The sequence below is a fragment of the Phocoena phocoena genome, chromosome 17, assembly GCF_963924675.1.
Source record: "Phocoena phocoena chromosome 17, mPhoPho1.1, whole genome shotgun sequence".
NCBI classification, from domain to species: domain Eukaryota; kingdom Metazoa; phylum Chordata; class Mammalia; order Artiodactyla; family Phocoenidae; genus Phocoena; species Phocoena phocoena.
The window spans coordinates 5,380,859-5,404,455 of NC_089235.1; positions in this window are offsets into that span (position 1 = coordinate 5,380,859).

A 23,597-nucleotide genomic window follows, 5' to 3' on the forward strand; every position below is an offset into this window, starting at 1 on the left:
AATTTTCTGAATAGATTTTGGACACCAGCTTTTGAAAGCCTAGTAGAGGCTTGAATTCAGCTCTTTTTTATACGTTTTAGTCTGGTCTGGTTTCGTGTGGTTTGGTCTCTAACTTTATGTAAGTTGTCATTGTAATAAAATTCTCCCTAAACAACTAGAACACTTGGTTGATTTCAAATGACTAATTATTGTTATTATTATGTGAGAGCATGAAGGATGTTCTGTCTTAAAAATAAGGCATGGCAAAAAAATAATTGCCATGGTTTGCAATTCACATTGGATGGCTCCAAGTGGTTAAGAAGCAGGTGAGCACAAGATAGAAATCGCTTGTTAAAAAGAGGCTAGTTTTGTCCTTATCTAGGCTTGATCTGGTAGAAAGTATTATTTAGGGCTGTGTGTTAGCAGTTGAGTAGAAACTAGGAGTTGGGCTTAATTTCAGTTACCAGTTCAGCTGGCCAAGCCATTAGCCTGGCATTTTGAAGCTTGAGTGTCAGAAACTACGGCTATCGCCCATAAGGGCAGTGTGGCTTCCAAGTCCAAAATGATGAAGATTCTGTGATATTGACAGGGCGTGGTGGAGACCTCCTCTCAGCTGCCTGAGTCTTTGGGAGGATGTTGTTTAAATGGATTTATGCTTTTAAATGTCTTCGACTGTTTTGATGAGGTGGCCTTGGCAAATAAGTTTATTTTTATTTATTTATTTTTTTGCGGTATGCGGGCCTCTCACTGCTGTGGCCTCTCCCGTTGCGGAGCACAGGCTCCAGACACGCAGGCTCAGCGGCCGTGGCTCACGGGTCCAGCCGCTCCGCGACACGTGGGATCTTCCCGGACCGGGGCACAAACTTGCGTCCCCTGCATTGGCCGGCAGACTCTCAACCACTGAGCCACCAGGGAAGCCCAGCAAATAGATTTTTGTTTGTTTCTTTTCTTCCCCTGGGTAAAGATTTTTATAGTCTTTGAATCATTCAGTTTTGTGATCATTGTCTTTGTCAGGAGAGAGAAAGTTGATAGATAATATGTACCCTTAACATTTTCTCCATTCTAAACGGGCATTTTGCTGTAATTTTGTGTTTTGTATTGAGTTTTAAGTGACAGTGCCATTATGTAAGTTAGTAAGTGTTCAACAAAGATCAAGAACTAAGTTAGATTCAAGCTCACCAGGACAGAATTGTTATTTGAAATTCAAGTTATGGATATTTTCCTTTGATTTTTATGGATTTTGCCATTTGTAAACATGGAACATTTCAATACTCATCTCCTCAGTAAGAGATGATAAAGCATATGAAACGTTTTAGCAACGCAGGAGGCTATATTTCCTCTCTTTTTTTTTAAAAAAAATGGGGGTGTTTTATTTATAGGTAATCAAAGGAGATTCCCTATTATCACAGAGGGGTATGGATAGATTATCAATTTTTATTTATTTATTTATTTTTTGCGGTACGCAGGCCTCTCACTGCTGTGGCCTCTCCCGTTGCGGAGCACAGGCTCCAGACGCGCAGGCTCAGCAGCCATGGCTCACGGGCCCAGCTGCTCCGCGGCATGTGGGATCTTCCCGGACCGGGGCACGAACCCGTGTCCCCTGCATCGGTAGGCGGACTCTCAACCACTGCGCCACCAGGGAAGCCCTATTATCAAATCTTTTGAGTATGAACTCGGAAGGAATCGTGAGGCAGTACGTTGGTATAGAGTTGTATATCTGAGAAAGAAAAATGTAAAAGAGAATGACTTCTAATTAGAAAAGTTACCACTTACCCAACAAAAAAGAGATCAGAGCCATCCAAGATCGTTGCACACTTGAGTTTCTATTATTTTGCACATAAATCTGGGGAATTAGATGAAATTTAAATGAATGAGAAAAGCAGAGGAAGTGGATTGGAATGGTGACCATACCTGCTATCCTGTGGGTGCAGTAAGAGGGTGTGTGTCTGAAGACCTCCAACAGAAGCTGCTGGAATTCCTCGGATCAGATTAAGAGACGAGCAAACTGCTCCAGAGTCTGAGAGAATCTGGCTTTGAATCTGGGCTCTACCATTTGTGCGTTATATGAATTTGAGCAACTTACTTAACTTCTTTGAGACTCAGTTACCTCGTCCATAAACTGAGCACGAACAATATGTACCTTGAAGATTTTTTGGAGAGAATCAAATTGAGTAATAACTGTCACACCCATACGCTGGTTTCTGACACACATGGGGCTCACAGCCATTAGGGAATATCACCGTACAACTACACCAGCTCCTAAGGGGTAAACCCTGACACCAACCACGGTGCCTCTGGAGGAAATAAAAGAGTCTCCTCCCTCCAAAACCAACCATTCTCAACTTTTAAACCTTTCTTTATATTACTCAATCTAACAGTTATTTATAGCTGATAGAGAGGTAATTAAAATATTCCAAAATCTTAAATTATCTTGGTGTTAAAACAAAAAAACCAATAGTGACAGTAGTAAAAATGTAACAGGTGAACACTGGCCTTTGGTTAACTCTGGTGAACTTTACGGGGTGTTAGAGGGATAGGGCTTTAGTATTAATCATTATTAACTACTCTGTGTACTAGTCTTGTTTCCTTCAGGAAAGGAAACCAGGTAGAAATTTGAACAGGGAACGTTTAAGGTAAAGAATAGTAACTGTAACAAGGGATTGGGGTATGAGATGGGCAAGTAAGGAGGAAAGAGAACTCTAAAGGATATAGGAGCAGCCACTACCTCCCAGGCCTGTGATGCACACCCAGGAAGGGCTGAGACCCAGACCTCACCAGGGAGGGCACAGCCCTGGCTGACTGGATGGCAGACAGGTCACTGTGGTGCGGGCACTGGCAGAACTTGCTGGAAATCCATGCTCTGGACCTCGCCCCAAATCTTTCCTCTAGGAAAGCTGTGTGGCAGAACGCTGTGTGTGGGGGACATCTCCCCGGGGTCACTGAGCCTAGGCCACAGAACTGCTACTGGGTACAGCACAGACTACGCTGCAGGAGCCCGAGGAAGCAGGAAGCACAGCCCTCCTGTCCTGTTTCCCCAGTGGCCTTCACTGACAAAGCTTAACAGCACACCAGCCGGCAAAGCTGGACTATTTCAGCGGCTCAGAACCGCTTTCACAGAACAGGCCAAAAGGGTGGATTTGGAGCTGAGGGCCAGTGAAGGGATAACTTCACCATCAGAGAAACAGCTTTGCAGGAAGATAGATGAGACACATGCAAATGAGAGAAAAAGTGGTACAAAGCTCAGGAGAGCTTAGCCCTCCCTCCTTACAGAGAGCCTGCACCGTCTTGGTTTTTCTGGGTATTTGCTTTCCCTATGGACTGGGGGTGTGAAGTTTGAACAGAAGGCCATCCGTTGTAAGAAGCAACTTCATGAAACTGGGTTACAGCTATAAAAATATTGGTGTCATTATTCGTCGTGCTACGGCGTGCATCCACATGGGAAGTCTGCGGGGTTTTCTCTCTGGTTGCACCCCTCTTGAGAAGCAGGTGATGTTTCCCTTAAGATGTGAAAAGCAGTGGGGTGGGACCCGGGTGGGACCCGCCCCCGCCCCCGCCCCCGCCCCCGCCCCACTGCTGACGCTCAACACAGCCCCCGCTGGGTCTCCACTTGTGCAGCTGGTGGGATTTGGAGGAGGCTTAAAAGGAAAAACGAATCAAGGGTGACGATTTAAAAAGGAAACATTAAGTGAGACTAACACAAACATTGATAATATGAATATACTTCTGGTAGAACGTAAATTTTGCTCTAAGCTTTCTTTCCAGTGGCATTATGAATCAATCAGTGTTTGATGGACTGATTGCCAACAAGAGCAATTATTAACTAAGGCGAATCAATGGGGAAACAATGTCTGCACATGGCCCATGTGTTTGAATTTAGTAAAATAAACTCCAAAGGGAAGAAAGTTTCTTAAGTCACTTAGGCTTTCTTGTTTCTTTTTTCCTACTTTCTTTCCTGTTTGTTTATCTAATAATTGGTTACTTATTTTTTTAAAACATTTTATTCAATGTCTAAGGAATTAAATCTGACTGAACTAATTCTATCTATAATGAAAGGCAAAAATCATCATTGAAAGAGAGGGGAAATTAAGAAAGAAAGAAACTCGGAAAGATTACCTTTGTGCTTATGTTTATTTGATTTGTTCAAGTCTGATGAGGGGGCACAAACGTCTTATAGGCAGTGGCTACATCGAGGTGCTTTAAATTCCTCTGGGTTTTTCATACTGCATTTCTTCTCTCTCCACTTAAGATCCATCTAGTTTCTCATGGGCAGAAATTATGTATTCTCTGCTCAAAACAAAAACTAAAACAAAAACACCTTGCAAAATTGGCGTCTACGCTTACTATATAGATAGCAGGGAACCCGAACTAGCAAGAAAGTTCAGTGTGGCAGAACTGAATCTTGTGTCTATCAAAGAATCTATAGAGTAATTAACAAAATGTATGTTTAGTGGCTTCTCACCCCTTTACTGCCATGAGTAGTTTAGGGTTGCAGAGCATGTCACATTTGCCAGTAACATCTGTGCTTCCTATTTTATTATGTTGATTATTTTTATTAGTTATTAAACAAATCGATTCTCTTTTTAAAAAGAAAGGAACTTAAAACGTAAGTCAAGAAATCTTTTTCTAGATGCTTCTCAATGGCCCAGCCCCGCGTCCCTTTACTCCTGGGGTCTGGATGAAGTTTCCCTGTTCAATGAGTTTGTGCTTCTTTCCCAAGCGAGCGCTCCAGCATCTTCCAAGGGCGGATGGAGGGGCAGGTGCTGCCCCCTAGCGGAAGGCCCCCGAAGACGCGGGCGGCAACCCCGATGGACTGTTGTCTGTGGACGCTCCTGTTTAACTTTCATTCTGTTTGGCTCTGAAAAATGCTCTGTGTGATCCAGAGAAAACGGGAGTTCGTTTCGTACGCTTTAAACTGCTTTCTTTTTTTGTTTTTTTCAAAAACTTCCTCAAAAAGCCTTTATTTTTTTAATGGTAGAATTTTATTTATTTTTTTATACAGCAGGTTCTTATTAGTTATCCATTTTATACATATCAGTGTATACATGTCAATCCCAATCGCCCAATTCATCCCACCCCCGACCCCCCCCACCCCACCACTTTCCCCCTTAGTGTCCATACATTTGTTCTCTGCATCTTTGTCTCTATTTCTGCCCTGCAAGCCGGTTCATCTGTGCCATTTTTCTAGGTTCCACATATATGTGTTAATATACGATATTTGTTTTTCTCTTTCTGACTTACTTCACTCTGTATGACAGTCTCTAGATGCATCCACATCTCTACAAATGAACCAATTTCGTTCCTTTTCATGGCTGAGTAATATTCCATTGTATATATGTACCACATCTTCTTTATCCATTCGTCTGTCGATGGGCATTTAGGTTGCTTCCATGACCTGGTTATTGTAAATAGTGCTGTAAACTGCTTTCTTACTTCGGATTGAGCGAATTCCTTCTTCCCTTGAAACGAAGACTCACTGGTTGCCGGGTTAAACTCATTCTTACTTAGCCAAAATAAGTTAAAATAAGATAAAACAAAATATTAAATAAAATATGGTAAAATACAAGTTAAAAATTTTTGTTCATTCTTACCAGAGTTTTAAGATATACATACATATATGTAATACGACAGGCCTGGCCTCTGTATTTCTTGCTCTGATTAAAGTGAAATTTGAGCAGCTAATTTAGAGCAAAGCAAGAGTGAGAGCTAAGCTGGTTGGGAGCACAGACTCCGGGGCACAGACTCGGGTGCTTCCTGTCCAAAACGCAGGCCTTAGCACCTCTCTCGCCATATTGGAGGGTCTAATGAGATCATGAACTTACCCTGCTTGGTGAAGTGCTAACATTACTCCTTATTAAGCTGCATGTGTGCACAGTCTGTATAAAAAGTAGAGTTTGATTTTACGAGAGTTATAGCTGAAAAAGAATGATTATGTAAACCATTTGGAAAGAAAGATATGCTTCCTAACAGTACTACCATCAGAAGTAATCAATCTGTACCTTCTTTACTTTCTTATATTCTGACTTGGTTTGTGGCTGCTCTGTATCCATTTTTCCTTACGTGGCTGCCTTGAAGCCTCATGAGATGTCCGGGGCTTTGTTCTGGAACCTTGTCTTCACTCTGCCCAACCGTGAGGGCCTGATGTTATTTTAAGGGCATCAAGTTCTCCCTTCCATGCATAACAGAAAGTAACATCCTAACAACCCCCAAATCTGGCATTACTAACTCAGATTCTTTTGGTTCTGTAATCATTTAAAGCTATTTTTTCTTTTAGAAATGTATTTAACAAACGCTAAGGAGTACTTCCTAAGCACCAGACACTTCCCCGAGTACTTCGTAAGTGCTAATTCATTATAACGTCTCTATGAGTAGATTCTATATTTTATTTAATTTTTATATAAAACAGAAACCAGGGCTTTCCTGGTGACGCAGTGGTTGGGAGTCCACCTGCCGATGCAGGGGACGCGGGTTCGTGCCCCGGTCCGGGAGGATCCCACATGCCGCGGAGCGGCTGGGCCCGTGAGCCATGGCCGCTGAGCCTGCGCGTCCGGAGCCTGTGCTCTGCAACGGGAGAGGCCACGATAGTGAGAGGCCCGCGTACTGCAAAACAAACAAAAAAAAAACAAACAAAAAAACCCCAGAAACCAAGGTAGAGAGAGACCAAAGGCTTACCACAAATTCCAGTTAGTCATTGGTAGAAGCAGGATTCCAAGCCAGGGACTCCGGCTCCAGTCCTGTGCTTTTAACAACTCTCGGCGATGCTCGTTAAATCATCTTTGGGTCTGATACTGCCAAGGAAGGGAGTTCTAGGCTTAATTAGATGGAGATGGAAGAATTTAAGAATTCTGAAAAAGAAGTTCAAGCAATGGTTGTGACAGTGGTCCACGGCAATCACAGGAAAGATGATCCAGGAAGATGGCACATTTTGGACGGTGGTTTTGGTTTGGTTTGGCTTGTAGCACAGAGGAAATGCGAGAGTTCTGAGCACAGAAAATGAGGAAGAGCCAGGAACTGGAGCAGAAAACAGGGTGTTTGCAAAATGTCAGCGCTGGAGCTGCAGAGCAGAAGAAGGAGTTGGTTGGGCTTAGGTTTCAGTGTGTAGTTTATCATCTTTGCTGAGAGAGAAGCTCAGGGGAAATCGTGTGAGGTGAGAAAAAGGGGGCTGGTGGAGGGCTGAACATCAGAAAAGGTGGGATTGGAGGACGAGGGGGCTTTGCTGCCGTCTCTTGTCTGGGGTTTGCTACCCCATTTCTCCTGGGCTTTTGAACTTTCTAAATCGGGAGGTGCTCGTGTCTCAGAATTATACTTTTGGAGGCAGCGGACACACACTAGAGATGAAATGTCACCGTCAGCGTTGCGAGTGATCCCGATGCAGATAAGCACCGGGGTCACCGAGCCAGCCGCTCTATGAACACGGACTTCATCAGTGAGCTCTGGGATAAAGCGGACACGTGCTAACGGCAGGAGAGAGCCACCTGGGCCAGGTGAAGCGTCACGAAGGGGCACTCTGCTTAGCAGTGTCAGGAGCATACGGCCCACACCGGCTGCGAGGTGATGTGGGCTCCTGACACCTCCCCCGCATAGCTGTGGAACTTTGAGCAAGTTAATCATACTCTCTGTGCACCCATTCCCTCATCAGAAAAATGCAGAAAACACCCAAATGATGGCGCTTGTGAAGTGTCTAGTCCAAGCCCTGGCATGTGGTAGGTGCTTAAATATTTGCCGAATGAATAGTGGGAACTAAAAAACTATTTGTTGTGCACTGGAAAAGAGTTAACGACTCACAAGGCCCTCCTTATACTAAGAATTTGTAAAAACACAAGAGAGTAGAGAATAGTATATGAAACTCTATTCCCACCACCCAGAAATGGTCATACTGCACAGTTGTCAGAGATGCTTCATTTTCTGAATAAGAAAAGAAACCATTGTGGCTTTCAGTGTTATGCTGGGATCAAGGGAACGTACAAGGAGTGTAGAGCTTCATTCTCTGGGCAGGTAGCACAGGCAGAGAGATAAGAGGGAGAAACCTTGCTTTGTAGCCAGTGAGAAGGTGTTTCAGAGTGGAGCAAACATTGGCTCCAAACCTCCTTATCCAGGGGCATTTCGTCTGAGGACAGAAGCAGACAGGGATGCCCTTGGGGTGTCTCTGTGCCTGCGGTATTTGAGGAACTGTGGGGAGGATGACTCTCCAAAGAAGCAGACAGAGATGGTTCCAAAGGGAAACCGTCTGTGAACTAATGATTAGAGAGCTTAACCGAGACAATTGTAGGGGAGGAAACATTGTCCTCTACCCTTCCAAGTTCTGTTGGTTGGTCTAGTAATCTGACTGACACAAGACAGATTAATAGGAGAAAAATTTCATTTTGTATGTATGAAGTCCCCATAGGTATAGGGACCTAAGTAGTGACTAAAGCGGGCTGTTCATGTATCTTTTTTAGACAAACAATCGATTCTTTGGGAAGGTGTGACAAATTAAAGGGGTTTTTGCTTGGGGTAGCAAATTAATGAAGAAGTCATGAAGTTTGTTTATACATCTTTCTCGGCCTCAAATTCCTTGTCTCTGGGGATAAGGACGCTGTCCATCTTCCCAGCATAGGGAGGCTACCTTCTCATGGGAGCTTTGTTTCCTGCCTTCAGGGGAGCAAAGGAGGGTCAGAGTGTTCTTCATGAACTGGCTGTTTCTCATGTAACTTTAATTCAAAATAATCAATATGCCACCTTGGCATATTTTGGGGCCGCCTTCCCCAAGCCTCACGATAGCACTGTGGGTTAATCCTCAAATGAATGGTTAGTGAGAACATAGGAGAGGGAAGATTGATTCCTAGGACTCAGCAAAGCTTTCTCAGGAAAAATCTTTCCAGAATGAACTTTGGGATATAATTTTGGACTGGTACTCCAGGGAAATTCTATAGCTGTGTTTAAGTGAGGACTTGATATGTCCCCTTTGATATCTTTGTTGACAAGATGATAACTATAGCTATAGACAGGGTGATGATGCAGTTAGACTGGTAAGAAGGTGGTTGAACACATTTGTATGAAATGACGAGTAAGCCAATGCCTTGGCTCAGTGGCAGTGACCGGGGTCTATTTAATAATGGGATGGCTCTTCAGAGATGACATAAAGATTATTCATGGACTTTCAACATTAACATTTAGACACTTCTCTACAATTCCATGTTTCTTTCTGGAGGATTTGTTGATTTAGTCTAACAAATGTCACCTTGTAAATGCTAAAGTTCACTACATGAAAGGAAAATGGTGAATCTCTCATATTCAGTCATGAAGTCTTTATTGTAACTGTAACACACTTTGAATTATCTTAAAAGTAAGAATGAAACATCCTTTTGTTAAAGCTTCAACTATTCAGGGCCAGTAGTTTATCAGTCTTTTATACCTTGATCTCCTCCTTCACTGCATGCCCCTGTTTAATAAATTAAGTTGCAAAAAATAGAATTATGGGTGGCTTTGAGGGATAAACACATCTTTTTGATTGGTTGTGGTCCTTCATTCATTTAGCAAACGGTAAAATCTCCTTTCGTTTGGGTAGCTGAGTCTTCAGGAATTGAATCGTAATTGATCCGGGCTAATTACAGGAACCGCATATCTTTTGCCAGTGGTCGGTCTAAGGATGTGCATGGGACCGAATTCTAGCCAATGAGCTCAAACAGGAATTTTGTTGGGAGTTCTGGGAAAGGTTTCTCTCCTTGACAGAGAGAGACGGGGGCAGGGAACAGCCCCCTTTGGCTTCTTCGTTTCCTCCCTTTGGACACTGCTGTGTGAATACGTGAAGTCTGTAAGACAGCAAACTCAAGGACAGAAGCCCACATGCTGAGGCTCACGGGAGGGGGTGGGGAGGGGAGGAGACCTGAGTGCCTGCTGGCATCGTTGGGGAGCCTGACCACCCCTCGGGGCCGCCTGCTTCCCGATTGGTATTCAATCAGCGATGCTGCTATTACCTGCTCTTGCTGTCAGTTCTGCCTCAACAGAGCCTAGCTGACGATGAGGTATCCCTAATTTTTGGAAGGCCCCAGAATAGTTTCTTCCAGCTATGCGGGTACAAGATTAGAACTCTGCAAGTTCTGAGACAGTGTATCCGCTCCCCCCAGGAGTTAATGCTGCCTCTGGGGGCTCCACAGAGAGAGAAAAAACACCATTTGGCCATCGAGAGATTCTTTTGTTGATTTGTGTACTGTGTTTGCTTGCACATGCTATGGGAATTAAATTAATTTGAAAGCTCCCTTTTAGATGGATGATTTGGCGCTAATATTTAAAACATAAAAATGATATATGTGTGCTGAAGGGGTAGACTTAAAAATAAATGAGATCTGACATTCTCTTTTAGTGCATTTTTCGCTTTTATTCTCCATGCCAGTTGATTTATTATAGCTTTTCGGCTGTGAGCTTATCATACTGCAATCTTCCCTAGGAAAAAGCAATTTGAAGGTTGTGGCTGAAGGCACTTTGTGACGGCAGGAAATCCAATAGAATCCTGACTTTTATTTAAGATTGTCAACTTGATGAATAGAACAGACTGAAGTTGACTTAAAACAGACAGGACCTGGTAAAAATGATCTATTTCTAACAGGTGGAAGGCGTGTGGAATGATGGTTAAATAAAGCATATTTGGTTCCTCTGTTATAGAAATTATACATTTAGCTTCTTTTGAACATTGAGAATGAAAACAAGCTGAGATCTAGCATCTTCCAAACCAAATTCTTTTAAAATAATGTCCATTTTGATAAATTTTGAAATCATATACATAATTCCTCCTTTTCTCTTTGGTAGAAATATTAATTCTTTGGCAATTATTTTTCCTTTGTTATTCAAAAAGAATTTGCCTTTTGGAATCAGTTTTCTTTCTTAATTTGTTGTGAAATCCTAACCTTGTACAGTTAACCTTGTACTTTTTCTTTTTTTTTTTTTTTTTTTCTTTGCGGTACGCGGGCCTCTCACTGTTGTGGCCTCTCCCGTTGCGGAGCACAGGCTCCAGATGCGCAGGCTCAGCGGCCATGGCTCACGGGCCCAGCCGCTCTGCGGCATGTAGGATCTTCCCGGACCGGGGCACGAACCCGTGTCCCCTGCATCGGCAGGTGGACTCTCAACCACTGCGCCACCAGGGAAGCCCGTGATTTTTCTTTAATGCAGTGGTATGCAGGCTCTGAGAATCACTTACTGAATATGGCTGATTCATCACATGTTTGTGGACTACCCTCTCTGTGCCCTGCAGTAAGGGAAAAAGACCTCAGACCATCCCACGGATATGCTATTAGAATTTTGAGACTCTATTGCAAGTGTTTTGATAGAGCAGTCCATGGATCCTGATCTGGTTGAGGGTAAGTAAAGTCTGAACTGAAATCCAAAAGACAAAAAAAATCTATGTACCAACACTATTTTTATCCAGCGGTTTTTCCCCTTGGTAATTTGTTCTTGAGTATATGTGCTGTGTTCAGGAGACCTTCCTCTGCTAGGGAACTGGCCTGAGTCCCAAAGAGTGAAGGGAGAACCAATAATATCACAGGGAGGCTTAAAGACAGTTCCCTAAAGGATTCCAGAGAGACAGCATCCTGAGAAAGGCCCAGAAGAATCTGAGAAGCAAGATCACATGGCAGGTTCTGAGTGGGAATATACATAGCTCGTTTCTGTAGCTTTTGGATCCAAGAAAACAAGTGATTAATCTTACATACGAGTAATTTTATTTAATTTCCATTTTATGTCATTCAATCATTTAGCAACTTGTAGGGTCTCCAAGTAACAACAGTTTGAGAGTCTTACTTGAGGAAGAGCAGGCCCAGCCCTGTACCTGGAATACTGTCACCGTCCAGCCCTGGAAAATGTGCGTCCCGAGGGTGGGGCTGTTGTCTCTTTCATCCAGGGCTCTCGTCCGCTGCCTGGAGCGGGCCAGGCGTGTAGTGGGTCTGCAATGAACAGACGGGCAGGGAAGGAAGGAGGGGAGGGAGGGAGGAAGAGCTGTCAGATCAAAAGTGCAAGTGCACGCGTAGGGCTGTGCATGCCTCAGGAAGGATGTGTTCAGCTCTCAGTTTTCCCTTCTTTCTCCCACTCAGTCGCAGCTTCTACAGAAAAGCTCAGAGGTGTGTTCTAGAGAACTCCTAAGTGTATTAGCTTCCTACCTGAAAAAGTTGTCTGTTTTAAAATAATGTAGTGCGGGCTTCCCTGGTGGCGCAGTGGTTGAGTTGAGAGTCCACCTGCCGATGCAAGGGACATGGGTTCGTGCCCCGGTCCGGGAAGATCCCACATGCCGCGGAGCGGCTGGGCCCGTGAGCCATGGCCGCTGAGCCTGTGCGTCCGGAGCCTGTGCTCCGCAACGGGAGAGGCCACAGCAGTGAGAGGCCCGCGTACCGCAAAAAAAAAAAAAAAAGTAGTTAAAATGACATATTACTCAATTTATTCAAAGTTTACATATTCATTCAAAGGACGACAATGAAAGAGTGCATGCCTGGAAGCCCAGGAGCAGTTGTGATCACACAAGGAGTGTTTGTTTATGTGAACTCTGTACCTATAGACAGGACAGATTATAAATGAGCTCACTGGTGATTTACTGAGCTCACAGATTTATTACTCATTCGTTCAATACTCATTCGTGACACCTTTAATGTGTCAATTACCCACTGGGAACATCTTCATGAATTAACACAAATAGGCTCTCAAGGGACAGCCTGGGGGCTTCAAGTGGGGGGCTTCAAGGGGGGCGCTTAGGTGTGTGCGCTGATGGGGGAGCCCTGGGAAACTCAGCGTCCTCACCTGACTTGGAGATCAGGTGCAGTGCATACTCTTAAATACTGCACAGTGTACTTATTCTACAGGTGTGGGACTACAGAAAAAAATCAAGAATTTTACTTTCGTAAGACCCACAGCCAAACCTGGCAGCAGTCCTATCAGAGGTCCCAAAGGGCGTTCCTTTGGGGAATATGGAACAGATTCTCACAGGAGGCACAAAGGAAGGGCAGGGCGATGGCCCTAGTGCATCTCAAGTGCAGATGGACAATGGCTGTACCCAGGAGTCAGTTCAGAAGCTCTTCGTGGATGACAGGAGAGTAACGCCCTAGTCCTGTGGATTCTGTTGAAAGGAAGCCTCCACCATCTGCCTCCAAAGAGCTTGATGGGAACAAACAGTTAGTGGATAAAAACATAGAACGCCTGTCCCCGGGCCACTGCTCTTCTGCCTGGGCACGAATAACCGGAGACTGTTGACATTCAGAGACGGGTCTACACAGAACCATTCCTTGGTTTCCATTCGATAAATGCTTCTCGTTCCCAGTACAGGTTCTGACACTTGGTGATTGCTAAATGCCAGCTGAAGGAATAAGTACCAGATTCCTGTAATACCAGACACTTCGCTGAGTGATAGAGAAGAAGAAAGAAAATAACTCCTTCCCCCGTTCATTAAAATATCAGTGGGATCAGAATTATGAACTTCTAGAAATTGAGACAACTTTCTCTTAAAAAAACCCCAAACCAAAAAACTATTTATTCCCTTGCTGGCATAGTTCCTTTCCCTCTAAAGTGGCTGCCGACATACAGAAGTGTCCTGAGCATCGACCAGCACGAACAATGTCAGTCTCCCTCCCTGGCTTTCCTCCTCTTCCTACCTCCTCAACCCCAAGTCAAATAATTGTTGAGGAAAGAGCTCAGGATGGCATTGCAAGAGCCCTACTGAGTACAGCATAAAGGAGAATAAAGCCTTGGTTTGCCTTTATTGTGTGCCTTGCATCCCACAAGATAGATCCTTTGTTACTTCTAGGGAATTGACTTCCATATGCGTTTCCATTGGTAAAATTCTGAAACATACTTATGTCTAATTGTGATTCTGATCACTACACTTCTATGTGATCTAGTGAAAAGGAAAAAAATAAACTTTTTGTATTTTGAAATTTTTCCATCATGTACAAAAATAAAGGCAGTGGTGCAATGAACCGTCTGGGCCAGCGTTCAGTTTCCACAGCTGTCAACATATGTCTTCTTTGCCATCTATACTTCTGCCCACAACCCCTTGACAAGGATTATTTTCAAGTAAAACCCGTGTATCATAATGTTTCATTTCTACATATTTTAGTATGTATTCCTAAAAGATGAGGATTCTTTAAAAAAAACTAGGATACCATTATTACATCTAAAACATTGATACTAATTTATTAATATCAGACATCTACTTAGTATTCACATTTCTCCATTAGACTTGAAATTCGTTTTTATAGATCTGTTTGAACAGGATTGAAATGAGATCCATACATTTATATTGGCGATATGTATCTTAATTTCTTTCAATAACCTGTATGTTCCCCTTTCGTCTCTGTTTACTTGCCATTTTTAAAAATGGAAATAATGAGGCTATTTGTCTTGTAGAGTTTCTCCATGTCTGTATGTTTGTGGATTACATACGCATGGCGGTATTTCACATATTTTTTGGCTTCTTGTATTTTCCGTATATTGGTAGTTATATCTAGAAGCTTGATCAGCCTCAGATTTGATTTTTTTTTTAGAAGACTTCCTCTTAGGTGGTGGTGTCTGCTCTCATCAGGAGGTATGTAAGGTCTGGGTTGTCTCTCTCCTTGTCAGGCTACCGGCCGTTGATGAGTACTGCCTGGCCCTGTTACTTTCTTAGAAATTGCAAAATGGTAAAATTCTAATTTTCATGCACTCTTCATTTATTAGCTACAAATCTATAAAGAGAAATTTCCCCTTGTTGATTCTTGGGTTACAGTCCCTGAAGTATGGATTGTGTAGAAAAGGCAGGATGATTTTTTTTCCTTATTAACCAGTTTTCAAAATAATGAGTGATTTCTTTTGATCTTCCAAAGATAACCACTGCATTTTTCAAGTATAATTATGAACTTATGGGTTTAATTAAATTATATTTAATAAGTTTTAATCCATTGCAGTTATTTTTCTCCTTGATACTCAAATCAACTTATTTATGGCCAGTGAGCTCTTTTGATCCTCGGAATCTATAACTTTCTTTTTTTCTGTTTTTACCAGATAGTAAATATTTTGGGCTTAACAGGCCATAAAGTCTCTGTTGCAATTACCATGGACAGTATGTAAATGAGCATGTTCTTTATTTATAAAAACCAGGCCCAAGGGCCATTGCTTGTGGCCCCCAGTCTGAAAGTATACAAACCTATGTTCTAAAAGAAAAATACAGAGCAAAACGCATCATTAAGTTCATTTAATCCTCACTCTACCTCTTCACCCTACCAACACATATTCTGTTTAATAGAAAAGGAAAAGAAGGCAAGCTTGGCAAAACAGAGGTAGACTAAACGGTGGGTGCAGTGGCACTGATTTGATGAAATAGCAACGCTAATTTCTTCTGATTAAAAACCTATAGATATAGGTGTAAAAGTATCATATATACTTATAATGAATATATATAATATATACTTTTACACACACACACGCCCCTCTATATACGTGTCCATACATGCAGCTATATCTCCATGTACGCACGTGTGCGTGTATATATGCATGTAAATGACTTGGCTTGATTGGCAGAAGGCCAACAAATTTTATAACCACAGGGCAATATCCAAACTGGTCATGTTAAAAGCCCTCCTCAGAGCCTTCGTAGGGATTGCCAGGTGTCCCTACTGGTACCAGGGACTCAGGGTTGGCTGGGTTCTCAGTTTACCTGACATAGGCTTACCTGTTGCGTGGCTTCCTCCACACAAGCTATCCAGCAACCAGCCACACAGACCCTGTCTGACGCATCCATCCACCTCGTGATGAGATGCTCACTTCCTCCGGAGGCAGCCCGTTCCTCGAATGATTCTTTACGTGATTTTCTTTGTATTGAGCCCACGTCTGTATTTCCTCCCATCACTTCTGTAAGAAAGTCATTCCCAACTGCCTAACGTGGTCAGCTCTTCTGTTACTTGCTTTCCTACGACCTGCACCTCTTCTGTGTAGAACTTGTCATCTCCATTTGTGGGCTGTTTGGTTAGTTACGACTCCTGTATTAGACTATAAGCTTCAAGGGGGCAGGGGTTACATCTGTCCATTCACTTTGTCTACCAAATATCTAGCACATAGCAGAATCTCAAGAAATATTTGTCGAATGAATCGGTTCTTAGCTTTCCCTCTGTAGTTATAGAGAATAAGTACAACCCTTTAAAATACCATTCTCCCCTTAGATCTTCTTCTTTCCTAGGGTAAACGTCTAAGCCTCCTCGATACTTCCTCCCATTGCATAGGTTTTGATTTGTTCGTTAGTGTGGTTGTTTTCCTTTGACCGGATTCTGGTGGGGCTCTCAGAACTGACCGGTAGTCTTGAAGCACCCTGACCAGGTTAGGGTTTGAATAGGACTGTCACCTTCTTGTTGTAGGACTGAAACCACCATCGACGTTTGGTAACAACATTGCATGATGTTGATTCACATGATGCATTCAAAATACTTTGTCTCCTTACTTTCATATTTCCAAGTGTTTACTGAATCTGCTGTCAGTCGACACTGTCAGAGTGTTTGAGTTATTCAAATCCACTCTATTCCCTGTTTTCTCACACATGATTTTGGTTCAAATAAATGTCCTACTTCCCATATTTTTTTTAATGTTGAAAGCCTATGTGTGTGATCCCCGAGTAGCACAACTGAACGTAAACACGTTACTATTCTTCATCAAACAATCTTAAAACAAATAGGGTACTTTCTTCCCAAACGACTGAAGTCTCCCCCCACCCATTCTAATCACAACACAGCACTCCAGCTGGTTGGAAGATGATCTTTGCATAGTATATTCTCTTAGGAGCTCATTTGCAGTATATTTTGGTTGCTAAATGTTTACCGACCTGTTGTTTCTGATCTGTTCCCTGTTCTGGACAATGTTCCAGAGGACAGCAGCCGTTTACCAGTTTCCATGCCCCTGATAAATGCCACTTGCCACTCCAGCAAAGCAACCCCTTCTGTGGGATTTGCAGTGGTAATTGAATGTCTGGATCAGGCATCTGCTCTCATGAATCCTTCCTTGGAATACATTCAGCAACCGTGTAACCTCATCTCTCTCACAAACAACACAGGCCTGGAACATCGTGATCTCTCTTATTAATTAAAGGCACAGGGAGCTTGGGATCTGCCTCTCTCAGAGATTCCAGACCAGCAAGGGCTCTGGAGAAGAGCTGGCCCAAGAATAAATGCTCGACAACCCTTTTCCTTCTGAGGGGAGATCCATCTGATTTCCTTTCATGTAAGGTGGACAGAACACACTGAGTTATAGATTTCCTCTCTGCCCTTATCATAATATTTCATGGGCGTCACAGCTGTGGGTGTAAACATGCATGATAGGAAATCCTAAGTGATGCAGGATATTTTCGTTCAATGTTAGAACACAGAGACAAGGTTAGTGCCATAGTCTCTTTTTTCTACCCTCTTTCTGGTCACCCCAGATGCTTCTACAATACCTGCTGCATCTTTGCTCAGTGGACTCTCCCCCGTTTCTTTCCCAGACTTCAAGTCCAGGAATTTCATTGTTGGTTGCTTCTACAATGCCTGCTGCATCTTTGCTCAGTGGACTCTCCCCCGTTTCTTTCCCAGACTTCAAGTCCAGGAATTTCATTGTTGGTTGGACATCTCCAACTGGATTGAGTATTTCCTCAAACTGAACATGTCCAAAATCAGAGTCATCAACTTTCTCTGAAAATTTTTTCAAAACTCAATCTTTCTGTTAATAATTATTCAAGTTATCTGTTTCTTCAGACTCAGCATCTGTCAAGCTTGCAACCTCTCCATTCTTGTGCATCCATGCAGCTTGTGAGGGTGAAATCCATCTTATATCTTTCCCCATCTCGTACCTTCAATCCATCCCATACATTTACATCTTTCAAAACATGACCACTAGACCAGAAGCTCCACAAAGGCAGGGGCTGTTATTTTTGTGTTCATGGCTGTATTCCTGACCCAGAGGACTGTACCTGGGGCACTCAAAAGTGTTTCTTAAGTGATTTACAAGCTCCACAAATTTCTGTATGTTATTGCAGCCTGAAGAACTCCTTAGCTTGGTATTCAAGATGTTCCAGGATTTAGCCCTAGTCTGTTACTCAGAATCAAAGCAGTTCTTCCAGATGCCAAGTCTAAGTTTGAATAAAATGACTAAACAATTTGCTTCACTTAAAAGTAAGTGGCACTTTTTTTTTTCTGCCAAAGGAGTCCTCCATGAAAGGCGGTAGCTTCAGTGGTCTATTTCCCAGACGTAATGATGAGCATAAAAAAGGAAAAGAAAGAAATATCATGATATCATTTGGACCCTTTATAAAGAGGGTGCGGTTTTAATTTGGAGCCAATCCAGGATGTAGTAAAATTGCCCAACGCTTTTCATGGTTTTGAAATAGTGAAAATTGATAATTTTGAATAATTTAATGGGTCAAACTTACTTAGGATTTAATAAGAAGAAATTATGGCCAATTGTGTGGCCTGCTCATATACATACAATTTAGCTCCACAAGTATGTTATTAAGTGATTCATGGGTGTTCTTTTTCATAGAAGAAATGATGCTTTTATAGCTGCTTTCTTTGGGCACAGAGGGATGGGAGTGGAGGGCAAAAAGAAAGAGAAGAGAGCGAGAGACAGGGGGCCGTGTAGAGAAGTCACCTTCCTTCGGCACCGCTGTGAGCTAGTTAGCTGAGCTTTCGGGTAGCAGGAAATAGCAGCAAATGAGACAAGTTAGCCTGGAGAGCTGACTTCACAAGTGGGCAGAGAGTGGGGTCGCCCATTTGCTGTGTGGTCAGAGGCATCAAGGACTCCTTATATCACACGGTGTCAACTAATGAGTGCCTGGCAGTTTCGATGAACAATACAGTCATTTGGCTTAATGTTTTCTCTCGCATTTCGGTAGAATCACTCCTGGGTTAGGGCACATCACTCCTCTGCCGTCATTTGTACTGTTAGGGGGGTTCCTTTTGTGGTCGAGTCCTCAGAAACGAGAAACTTAGGCAGCTCCGTAGGAACATACGCAGGACACAGTCAAGTGGGGGAAATGGTACCAAGAGGAAGTGACACTCAAACGCCATCATTTTGACAAGGGCGACTGGCTATCCATTCATTCTTTCCGTAGATGATGGTTGGATACCAGAGCACTATCTTCACATAGGCCAGCGACAGAATTCTACAGTTGATGGAAATGTTTCTTAGGGTGAGGACGCTAGGGGTGTGAGGGGCAGAGAGAGGACAAATGCCATATCCAGGGGTCAGAATGAGGACCCAAGGAACCAGGATTTAGCCAGTTCACCTCTTGCTGGGGTCTTCCCAATTTTTTTTTTTTTTTTGCCTACCTGAACACCAACTTGCTTTCAGAGGTTGTACTTAGAGTTCATATCACAAGTGTGTGTGTGTGTGTGTGTGTGTGTGTGTGTGAGAGAGAGAGAGAGAGGGAAAGCTGGTCGTCATATGCAATTTGTTCATTCATTCATTGAACAAATATTTCTAGAGCAGCTGCCATGTGCTTGGCTGGGGCGTGAGATCTGGTGGCTTCCTCAAATCTCTAATCCCGCAGGGAAGACAGATGAGAATAGGTAGTCACACATGTGATGGGTACTACTTTTTTTTTTTTTTTTTTTTTTTGCGGTATGCGGGCCTCTCACTGCTGTGGCCTCTCCTGTTGCGGAGCACAGGCTCTGGACGCGCAGGCCCAGCGGCCACGGCTCATGGGCCCAGCCGCTCCGCAGCACGCGGGATCCTCCCGGACCGGGGCACGAACCCGTGTCCGCTGCATCGGCAGGCGGACCCCCAACCACTGAGCCACCAGGGAAGCCCATGGATACTATTGATTGGACCTATGGTGAGCCATGAACACATAAAAAACATCGGGGAACAGAGTAGGAGGACAGAAGGTGTAATTACCGAGGAGGTAACTATATCACTGAGGAATTTTTAGGCTGTTTATTGATTTGGGGCTTTTTCTAGGGGCAGAAGGAATTAGTGAAAAGATTTGAAGCCAGAGAATAACGTTATTATTTTCATTTGGAATCAATGACCCTGGCCCACAAGATGTATAAAACTCTAGGGCAGTTCTCAATATCCCGATTTGACCTGGGTTGCTTCTACCTATTTGAATCTCTTGGAATCATCAATCCCTAGATTGAAAATGGCTTTATCAAAGAGCACAAAGAAAACTCTGTAACGCCAAAAGCAAGGGATAAAATTAAGCAGCTTTGATGACTACTGGACAGTATGAAATTTATGTGTATCATTATTAATGTTCATTGATTATTCTAAGATATACCACCGATGGCTTTCTTTATTTAGCACGCCCAAGAATATGTGTAAATGCTAATTAAAGGACTTTTTATTTAGCATTAAATTATTAGAAATTATTAAAACATAGCCATGAAGTTGCTCACAGAATTTTTAAATAGTTGAATTTAAAGTAATTTCCTTGGGTAAATTTTAGGCACAATAAGTTTTAAAAAATTCTCTGTAGAGTTTCTTTCATCATATAGATCTTTGAAAGATTTTCTGATCATATGATGGAGGGTGTTTCATAGCTATCAATATGCCTGTTATTTGTGATAATTTGATGGCTTGCCTTTCCTGGTCTCCAAAGGCAAGAAACTGAATATTTTGCAAGTGGCTTTCACGATAGTATTCGATAGTCATTTTTTAGAAAATTAGTACAGCTCTGGGTCTATAGCGATATTGCCATTTTTCAAGAAAATGATGACGTTGACACTTTGAGGCTGTTATATATCAGTTCAGGTTGGATGGTTTTTTAAAGCGCTTCCTGTGTGCTCAGTTTCAGGCGGAGACAGTGGGGAAGGCACGGGGCGCGGTCCCTGTCCGGCCTCTGCTCATGCTAGGAACCGCATATGAGAATGAACTACAAGCTCCGTAAAGCGTCAAGGGTTAAACTGCGCTGATCAGAGGACTGTTGCTATGGGAGATGAGTCTATGCTGTTTCAGGGCATCAGGGTAGGCTTCATGGAGGAGGCATGATTTGGACTGGATCTGAGCGGCTGTGCAATATTTATATAGGTGGAGAGCACAAGAGAGGGCATTTCCATCCCTGAAGGGAAAGAGCAAGATGTACGCTTTTTTGACAGCCTGTATGTAAATCAGAAGCTCCCCAGGCCCCACCAGCCTACAGATACCAATGAGGTCACAATAGTATTAACAATCTAACTTTTGCTAGTTGGTCCCCCTGTCCTACTAGCAAAAGTCTTCAGCTCACCTCCTTTTCTGGGAATCCTCAGCTCTCCCATACAGGCAGAGGAACAAATTCTTTTTTAGATCTCCCCTCCACCCCCTGAATTGGTGTCAGCTGTGTGTAAGCCATCAACTGCCCCTTTTGTGGTCCCCTCTGTGGGAGTAGCCATCCCTCCCCAGGTGTCAGATGGCTGAGAGATGCCAGTGGCTTCGAAGAAGGTGGCAGCATCCATGTAGCGCGTGACTCATGGCCCTACAACTTCTCCTGCCAAAGAATCTTTAAATATATTCCCTTAAACTTGAATACAGAATTAGGAAACTATTGATGTAGAGCCAATTTTATAGGTCTAATAAATTCATATAATGATCTACCTATGTAGGAAAAGAACAAGCTAATCCACAGGGTGATGGGGAAATACCTGGTTGAATTCGGTGGTAGGTTAACCCTTTAGGGAATGTGAAGTTGGATCCATTTGAGACTATTTGTAGTTAATACTGTAACCGAGCAGGACTCTATGGGGCCTTCCCGGGACAGGTCTTCCCCCATATCCTCTGCTGTAGCTCCTCTCTGAAGTACCCAGATAATAGTATTGGATGCACATTTCCTGAGTTGTTTTGCAGATGTGAAACACCCCCCCCCCCGCCCCCCCCTTCCAACAAATGGAAGATGTTAACTACTTGCCGACCATGAGCACATAGCCCCAGGCCTCCTGGAGCCTAAGGACTGATAATGTTAAAGGCCGTGACACCACCCTGTGACCTCACCATCAGCCAATCAGAGAATTGTGCGCAAGCTGATCTCATACCCTGTGACCCCTCCTCCCTCACCTGGCTTTTAAAAGTGCTTTGCCGAAACCCTTCGGGGAGCTTGGGGCTTTTAGGGCGTGAGCCACCCATCTCCGTGCATGGCCTTGCAATAAAGCTTTCTCTGCTCCGAACTCCAGCGTTTCAGTTTGTTTGGCCTCGCTGTGCATCGGGCACACGGGCTTGCGTTAACAATACCTCTCTTTGCAAGTATAGTAAGAATACTGAGCTTCTTGGTGCACACTGGCTGTTAAAAGTCCAGATTCTGTTCTATCTGTTGGAGATTGACCTCTGTCTTGATTTCCCAAGTGACCCCTCACTGTCTGACACCCAGTCTCTTACCGAGAACCCACCTCTACCTCCCCAGATCCAGTGAGGGTCATGACAGGGGGTCCAGGACCTCGAAGTTAATGTTGGCGTTGGGTCTCTGTGTCTGTTCCCATGCCAGACCAGTGCTAAATATATTTTTGTCCATTGGCTTTTAACGTATTTTCATTAAACCTCACAACAAGTTTTAAAATGTTCATTAACAGAAATAGAGTTACAGATGTAGAAAACAGACCTATGGTTACCAGCAGGGAAAGCGGGGGGAGGGATAAATTGGGAGATTGGGATTGACTTATACACACTACTATATTAAATAGATAACTAATAAGGACCTAGTGTATAGCCGTTCCTAGTGTATACCACAAGGAACTCTACTCAATACTCTGTAATGACCTATAGGGTAAAGAATCTAAAAAAGAGTGGATACATGTATATGTATAACTGAATCACTTTGCCATGCACCTGAAACTAACACAACATTGTGAATCAACTAGACTCCAATAAAAATTAAATATTAAATAAAATAAAATGTTTGTTAAAAACCATACAAGGAGACAGTGAACTGATTATAATTTTTGTGGCTTTCTGTTTGAATAATAAAAAAAAACCCACAAGGACTCAGAGGCAAAAAATATACAAATCAATTTTCACTGCAAAGGAGCTGTTACAGTGGAGGATTGCTGGACTGAATGTCAATATTACGACACAATGTGAGTGTGTTTCGTAATTGCAATCATTGTTGCTTTTGTTGTGGTCACCCATTTACAATGCTTGGTGTCAGTCTGTTTATCTCTTGTAGAAATAAAATACAGTGTGTGTGTGTGAAAAAAAAAACATACAAGGAGAGAGATAAATTTAAGGAATGTATCAATTATTTCACACAAAAAAATAAAGGCTACTAGTGGGTCTTTGTGGGTTATTTTGGCCTGTTTATATCTCAAATTTTTGTCTAGGAAACAAGCCATTAATTATGCAAATTAAGTACTAAGTTAGTACTTAGAGAAAAATTATTTTGTTAGATTTTCTTCTCAAATTTAGGATTTTTAAAGTCAGTGCATTTAGCATTTTTAGGATTAACAAGAAAGTTTGCATTCTACCACCCAATGATAAATCTGTTTAGCTGGCTGTAACCAGGGCCCCTCTCTGGCAGCAGGAGGTTAAGAATAGAACAGGTTATCAATGGCGGTTGTAAAACTGCTTTCCCGGAAGACCTTTGTGAGTAAGAGGAGGTACCATGTGTCAGTCCTTCAACACTGAGTTTTTCAACAAAAGAGCAATCTAGTTTCTTACCCGAGGGAAGCCCGACTGATGTGGGCCCCTCGCGTGATCTGTCCATGGGGAAG